Raw genomic sequence first — 8,219 nt, 5'->3', positions numbered from 1 at the left:
TGTCTTTGTCAGCTTAAGTTTTAGATATAGCCAGGGACCCTGAGAGGGTGGAGGGAAACTTTTTCGTCACCTACAATGCTGTTCGCTCATGTAGACCCTGGTATAGAGTGGATACAGAAATTAACTTTGGAAGTTGGGCTAATGTTTGCAGAAAAGTAGGAGGCAAATTAAGAAAGATGATGGGAGAAAAGGTTTTGAATTTTGTGGAGAGTAAAAAATAGGACTCAGTCATCTAGGAGAGGAGAAGTCATGGGTCAGGAAAACACAATCAGATTATTGGCTAGCATGGAAGGTCCATTTGAATTTATGTTTGTGAATTTAGTGAAACTACTCATAATGGGTATACAGCTATGTTCAGCTGCACAGAACAGTCAGCTTGGAGGTAGATATGTGGATTTCATTGCAATATGATTTTTGCCAGGTGAATGCAATGAAGTCAAAGAGAGGCATGGGTTTGGACAGTTTTGGCAGATGAGTAATTATAATAATAGACATGGAATTATAATCATTAAAGTGGGGAATGTATATCACTAATGGGGGTGATATACATAATTACTTATGAGAGGTATTCATTTAGGTATAGAATTTGGTGTGATGGAATGTTTAGGAATTTCGCGGTGAATTGAAAGGAATAAAGAACAAGACAAACTTGCTACAACTTTTAAATACAAAGTTGGTCCAAAAACAAACAAAATACACACAAGCTTGTGCTCACTCTCTCTCCTGCTTCTTCTCTCTCAATATTATTATAGCACCTTTTTTTCTTTTTTACTCTGTCTCAAAATATTTTTTGGAAAATTAAAATTGTGGGTAGTCCTAGTCACTGAGAATATCACACATCTTTTTTGATGAGAAAGAATGATGAAATACACTTTCACCATACATGTAGATGGACTGTTTGAATGGTGGAATACGACTTCCAACAAAGAAAGTGTACAAATAAACAAATAGGTCCTTGCAAAAAAAAAAAAAAATCCAGAGACTCAAATGCTCTGTACTGCAGTTGTTACGTTCCTTTCATTTATCATTTCAAGCTGTGTCATTTTGATGGCTTTTCAGCTGCGAGACTACCAGTACTGATGCAGAGATAATGAAATACTGAAAACCCCAAACAACAGAAATGTCTGTAACTGGTAATGGGCATCCTCCTTCAGTTTATTAACTCCAGCTGTGTGGTTTGACTGTGTTTTGCAAAGAGATGCTGCATGAGGTGAATATTGAATGAAAGATAAATGATCTGATGTCAGAAGCAACTGGATTACATAAAACCTGTATTAACAGATATGCAGGTTGAGGAAATTCTCCCCATCCCCAAAAAGCTCCATGTTCATCAAGATAAAATGTGACCAATATAAGTTCCATTTTGTAAAGCTGTGTAAACCTCAATGTTCACAATGGCATTGAATGTGAACTTACTGATTATATGACCAGACAGTACTCTGAGCAATATCCCTGAATGGTCAACATATCAAAGCATTACTAAATATTTTCTCATAGCAGGATCTCCTGATAGAACAAAATTTGGATAATTTCATTTAAGGTAAGATTGAGAATATTTGCTGCCTTACTCTTTAACTCTTTACCTTTCTCTTTAAACAGATTCTTATATTCAGATACCACAGGCCATTTTAATTATAAGAAGGAAGGAAGGAAGGAAGAAAGGAAGGAAGGAAAGAAGGAAGGATGGAAGGAAGGAAGGAAGGAAGGAAAGAAAGGGAGGAAGGAAGGAAGGAAGGAAAGAAGGAATTGTGAAGAATGTTACTCCCAAACTTACAATAAAATAGTTGAACAAAAAACAAGTGTACAATTTTTCTTGACCTCTCAAAGAGCTGAAATTGCAGGGTAACCAAGTGGCCCTAAATCTAAGGAGAGTGAGGAGCCTGAAGAAAGAGGCAAGGCATGAACCCTGGCTTACCTGGCAAGATACACCTGGACACTGGTAAGAAGAGTCAGCTAGGGTGGCTGGTAACTGGAGATGTTGGCCTAGTATGATTGTTGACAGAGGGTCCTGAGAAAAACTCCCTGATCCCATCCCAGACCTTGGGAAAGGGAGCAGCAGCAGGAGGGACTTAAAACTCCATTAGGACTCTATTCCCTCAATCTGTGGGAGGAAGGCCATAAACACGGCCACCCACAAGGTACCTGAAGAAGGGAACAGTAAAAATAAATAAATAACATCAATTCTCTATTCCTGGGGCAGAGTCATGAATACATGCCAGGCTCAGATCTAAATGAGGTAGGGAGGGTTGAGAGTACTAAGACCACACCTCTGAAACCCAGTGTCTTGGTACCCACCTCACATTTGATTAATCAGAATAACCCTATCCTCCTGTCCCCAAAACACATACTTCACATCTAATCTCTTGCCAGGCTGTAAAGCATTGAGCCATTAGTAACTAGTAAAATAACTAGAAAGATATCTCTGAAATTTAGCTCAAATGGAAAATCTAAAGCTGAGGATGGATCAGAAATAGAACATACACGCACACACACACATACACAATTAAAATTTAAATAAACCCCCCCCAAACCTTTAACACACCAGCCTCTTCTCTTCCAAAAAGGAAAAATAAAAGTGTTAAATATTAAAGAAAAGTCTTTAGGCAAAAGGAATAATAATACGATTCAGAAACTTGAATCTATAGAAAGAAATGAAGAGAAAAGGTAATGGAATAGAAGAAAGTAAAATTATTTTTATCTGAGTATTCTATTGACGCATGACAAATTAACACAGATTTAGTGGTTTCAGATGTCACCCATTTATTATCTCAGGTCAGAAGACTGAGCATAGCATGACTGAGTTCTCTGCTTAAGGTATTGTAAGGCCAGGACTGAGATATCATCTGAACCTTGGGATCTTCTTCCTGACCCACCAATTATTGCCAGAATTCAGTTCCCTGAAGACGAAGCACTTAAGTCTCTATTTTCTTGCTGGTTGTCAGCAGGCGACTGCTCTCTGCTGTTAGAGGTTCATCTCAGATCCTCATCGTGAGGTCTGTTCCTATGAAGTTCATGACATACCTGTTTTCTTCTCCCAGGCTGGTAGGAGGCTCTCTCAGAAACTTTACTTGCTTTTAATGCTCTAGCCAGATTATATTAGGTACACTCAAGATGATCTCCCTTTTGATTAATTCACAATCAAATGATTAGGGAAACCTAATTACAACTTCAAAATCTTTTCTGCCATATAATATAACACAGCCATATAATCTATCACAATGGGAGTGATATCTCTTCATATTCATTGGTCTTTTCCAGCTCAAGTGGTATGGATTATACAGGGTGTATACAACAGGGGACTGGATTATTGGGGGTCATTTTAGTATTCTATCTACCATAATTTTTATTCTATATTTAATTGCCCTAAAAGGTAACTGATTATCTAAAGCAAGAATGATAATGTTATATTGTGTGTTCATAGCATATAGAAAATAAAATGAATGACAATAGTAGCTCAGTGGATAGAAGAGAGGAACTGGGTATTTTATGTTTCTTATATTACACATGGAATACCATAGTATTATCTGAATGTAAATATAAACATTGCAAACACTAGGATACAACTATGAAAGTAAAAACAAACAAAGTATAAATAAGACAATAGAAGAAAAAAGATAGAACCATAAAAAATACTCAACTAACCAAAGAGGAAACAGAAAAAAGTAACCAAAACATAAGGAAAAATAGAAAACATCTAACAAGTTGGTAGATTTTCATCCAACAATATCAATAATTATATAAATAAATTTTAAACACCAGTTAAAAAACTGAAATAGTAAAGCTGGATAAAAGTATAAGATATGATTATGCGCTCTCTATAAGAAACCTGCTTTACACTTAAAGACAAAGAAATGAATAGTTGAAGAATGGTAGCAGGTATACTATGCAAAATCTAACCAAAGTAAACCTGCAGTAAAAATATAAGGCAGGGGGCGCCTGGGTGGCTCAGGTGGTTAAGCGTTTGCCTTGGGCTCAGGTCATGATCTCCAGGTCCTAGGATGGAGCCGCATGTCGGGCTCCCTGCTTAGCAGGGAGTCTGCTTCTCCCTCTTCCTCTGCTCTTGTGTGCGCTCTCTCTCTCTCTCTCTCTGTCTGTATCTCTCTGTCTCAAATGAATAAATAAAAAAAAATTCTTAAAAAAAATATAAGGCAGTATAGATTTCATTATAAAAATTATCACCAGGGATTAAAGAGAAACATTACACAAGAAAAGGATTTTCTTTTTCTCCAAGGCATAGCATCTTTAGTGTGTATGAATCTAAGAAAATTCATTTAAAATATATATAGGAAAATGACAGAATTCAAGGAGACAGATATTGGAGTGATTCATTTATAAGCCAAAGGGTGCCAAGGATTGCCAACAAATACCAGAAACTGGAAGAGGCAAGGAAAGCTACATTCTCATAAGTTACAGATGGAGGATGGCTGTGCCAAAACATTGATTTTAGATTTCCAACCTCTAGAATTATAAGACGGTTTCTATTGCCTTAAGTCACCCAGTTGGTAAATACTTTTTTTTTTTTTTTAATGGCAGCTCTAGGAACTAATACATAAGATATCAGAGCAGCATTTTATACTGGATTTGAATTTCAAGCCTAACACAATCAGCACAATATAGCAGGAAAAATAAGTAAATGGAATAAATATTGAAAAAAGACATAAAATTGTCTCTATTTCCAGATGATATATTTCCTACTTGGAAACATCAAAAAATCCCTTAGAACTAGTAAGTAAGTTTAGCAAGTTTAGAGGATTAAAAAAAAAACAACAAAAACAATAATCCACACTAAAACTCCATTGTCATTTTTCACAGAAATAGAAAAAAATTCTAAAATTCATATGGAACCACAAAAAATCCTTGAATAGCTAAAGCAATCTGGAGCAAGAACAGCAAGGATGGAGGCATCATACTTCTTGATTTCAAACTATATTACGAAGCTATAGTAATCACAACAGATTACACTGGCATAAAAAAACAGACACATAGACAATTGGGACAGAATATAGAGCCCAGAAGTAAACCTCATACACATATACAGTCAACTAATTTTCAACAAAGGAAATAAGAATACACATGGGAAGATGATTATCTCTTCAATAAATGGTGTTGAGAAAACTGGATATCCACATGCAAAGGAATGAAACTGGACACACAAAAATAAACACAGAATGGATGAAAGGCTTAAATCTAAGACCTGAAACCCTAAAAATCCTAGAAGAAAACATAAGGGAAAAGCTTCTTGGCACTGGTGTTGGCAACGAATTTTTGGATTTTACGCCAAAAGCAAAAATAAACAAGCGGGACTACATCAAACTAAAATGTTTCTTCACAGTGAACAACTAAATGAAAAGCCAAACTATAGAAAGGAGAAAATATTTGCAAATCATATATGTAATATGGGATTGATTTTCAAAATATGTAGCTCTTATAATTTAAAAGCAAAAAAATGTCAAATAACCTAATTTAAAAAATGGGCAAAGAATCTTAATAAACATTTTTCCAAAAAAGACACACAAATTCCAAAAAGTATATCAGAAGATGCTCAACATCACTAATCATCAGGAAACTACAAAACTCAATCCCGGTAGGATGGTTATTATTAAAAAATCAAAAGATCATAAGTATTGACAAGGATACAAAGAAAAAGGAATCCTTATATACTAATTATAGGAATGTAAATTGTTTTTTTTAATTTATTTTTTATTTTTTTTATTTTTTAAAGATTTTATTTCTTTATTTTGACAGAGAGAGAGACAGCGAGAGAGGGAACACAAGCAGGGGGAGAGGGAGAGGGAGAAGCAGGCTTCCCGCCGAGCAGGGAGCCCGATGTGGGACTCGATGCCGGAACTCCGGGATCATGACCTGAGCCGAAGGCAGACGCTTACCGACTGAGCCACCCAGGCGCCCCTGTAGGAATGTAAATTGTACAGGAAACGTGGAGAATATTACTGAGGTTCTTCAAAATATCAAAAATAGAACTACTACATGATGCAGCAATCCGAACTTCTGGGTACATTTCCAAAGGAAATGAAGTCACTATCTTGAAGAGATATCTGCACTTCTATGTTCACTGCAGCATTATTCATAATAGTCAAGATATGGAAATAAAACTTAACTGTCCATCAACAGATAAATGGATAAAGAAAATGTAGTATATATGCACGATAGAATATTATTTAGCGTTTATAAAAGGAAATTCTGTCATTTGTGACAACATGGATGAACTCGGAGAATATAAGCTAAGTGAAATAAATCAGACCCAAAGAGACAAATATTCCATGATGCCACTTGATGCCACTTTTATGTGAAATCTAAAAATGTCAAACTCATAGCAAGAGAGAGTAGAATGGTGGTTACTAAGGGCAGGGAGGTGGAGGAAATGCAAAATTAGTGAAAAGGTATAAGCTTACAGTTATAAAATGAATAATGTACAGCATGGTGACTGTAGTTAATAACATATACTTGAAATTTGCTAAGAAAGTAGGTCTCAAGTGTTCTCACCACACACATACATATACACAGAGGTACCTAGATGAGGTGATGGACATGTTAATTAGTTTAATTGTAATAATTTCACAATGTATACATATATCAAAACATGTTGCACACCTCAAATATATATGATTTCTATTTGTCAACCATATTTCAATAAAGCTGGAGAAAATAAGAAAAAATCTTATTTCTATATAGTAATAATGAAAAATGGAAATAAAAAGATATTTTCAATAAAACTAAAAAATGAAATATTTAGCTATAAATCCACTCAACTGTTTCCAGGATTTTTATCTGTATATTGAAGATTACAAAACACTGTTAAGTCAATGAAGACCTAAATAAATGGAGCAATATACCATGTCCTTGGATTAAAAGATAATATAATTAAGAAGTTGGTCTCCCCTATTTGACTTATAAATTCAATGTGATTCCAGGAAAAATCCCAGCAATATTAGTGTGGTATATCTGATGAATGTTTGTGTAACAGCCAATAAATGATTATTGATACATTAAAAAAAAATCCCAGCAATGCTTTTGTAGATATTGATAAAGTGATTTTTTTTAAGATTTTATTTATTCATTTGATAGAGAGAGAGAGAGAGCACAAGTAGGGGGAGTGGCGGGCAGAGGGAGAGGGAGAAGCAGGCTCCCCACTAGCAGAGAGCCCAACAAGGGGCTCAATCCCAGGACCCTGGGATCATGTCCTGAGCCGAAGGCAGAGGCTTAACTGACTGAGCCATGCAGGTGCCCCTGATAAGATGATTCTAAAATTTGCATGAAAAGGTATAGAAACTAGGATAGACCAAAAAAAAAAAATTGGAAAAATAAAAATAAAGCTGGAAGATTAGCATTATCCAATTATCAAGATTTACTATAAAGCTATAGGCTCTAAGATGATTTGGTATTTTTTATAGTATCCATTCATATAAGGATTACTTTAAACAGGCAATTTCAAATATATCCAGAATTTGAAAAGGGCAACTGAATAGTCATTTGGGAGGAACATAGAACCTAGCTAACACCAGTGAATAATAAGACTGTCCTTACCAGCTGCTTTGCAATGTGAGAATCATTGCAACTACAGAGCTCCTCTGTACTCTGTGAATGGAAATACCTCCTTTAAACTCTCTAAAACATTAACTGGAGTCCTGAGATTTCCTAAATCACCTGTATGCCATTGGAAATTCTCTAAAATGACTGATATATTTGATCACCACAGACATTTGAGAGGAAGCATGGGATATTTTCTGTGGGCTTTCAAGCCATGCCAACATAATTCTTCTGTCCCAGACTTCTGCCTAGCTTTATAAGACCCTATTTAATAGAAAAAAAGCTACCTTGAGCTTTCAAATAATATCCTTAGCAATATTTATAATAGCACCTGTTTTGTTGTTGTTGTTGTTGTTGTTGTTGTTGTTGTTGTTTTTCCTTACAAGTGTTACTTATCCAAGATTGTTTTCTGAAAGTGGCAGGTAAGAGGAGGGGCATATTTTAGTTTCCATTGCTGTAAAGAGGCTTAATGGTCCCTCTTCCCTCCTTCCTTCCCTCCTTCCTTCCCTCCTTCCTTCCTTTCTCTTTCTTTCTTTCTTTCTTTCTTTCTTTCTTTCTTTCTTTCTTTCTTTCTTTCTTTCTTTCTTTCTTCTTTCTCTTTCTTTCTTTCTTTCTTTCTTTCTTTCTTTCTTTCTTTCTTTCTTTCTTTCTTTGTTTCTTTCTTTCCTTCTTCA

The sequence above is a fragment of the Leptonychotes weddellii genome, chromosome 2 (assembly GCF_054177405.1).
Source record: "Leptonychotes weddellii isolate Sample4059 chromosome 2, ASM5417740v2, whole genome shotgun sequence".
NCBI lineage: Eukaryota > Metazoa > Chordata > Mammalia > Carnivora > Phocidae > Leptonychotes > Leptonychotes weddellii.
This window is presented reverse-complemented; position numbering follows the sequence as displayed.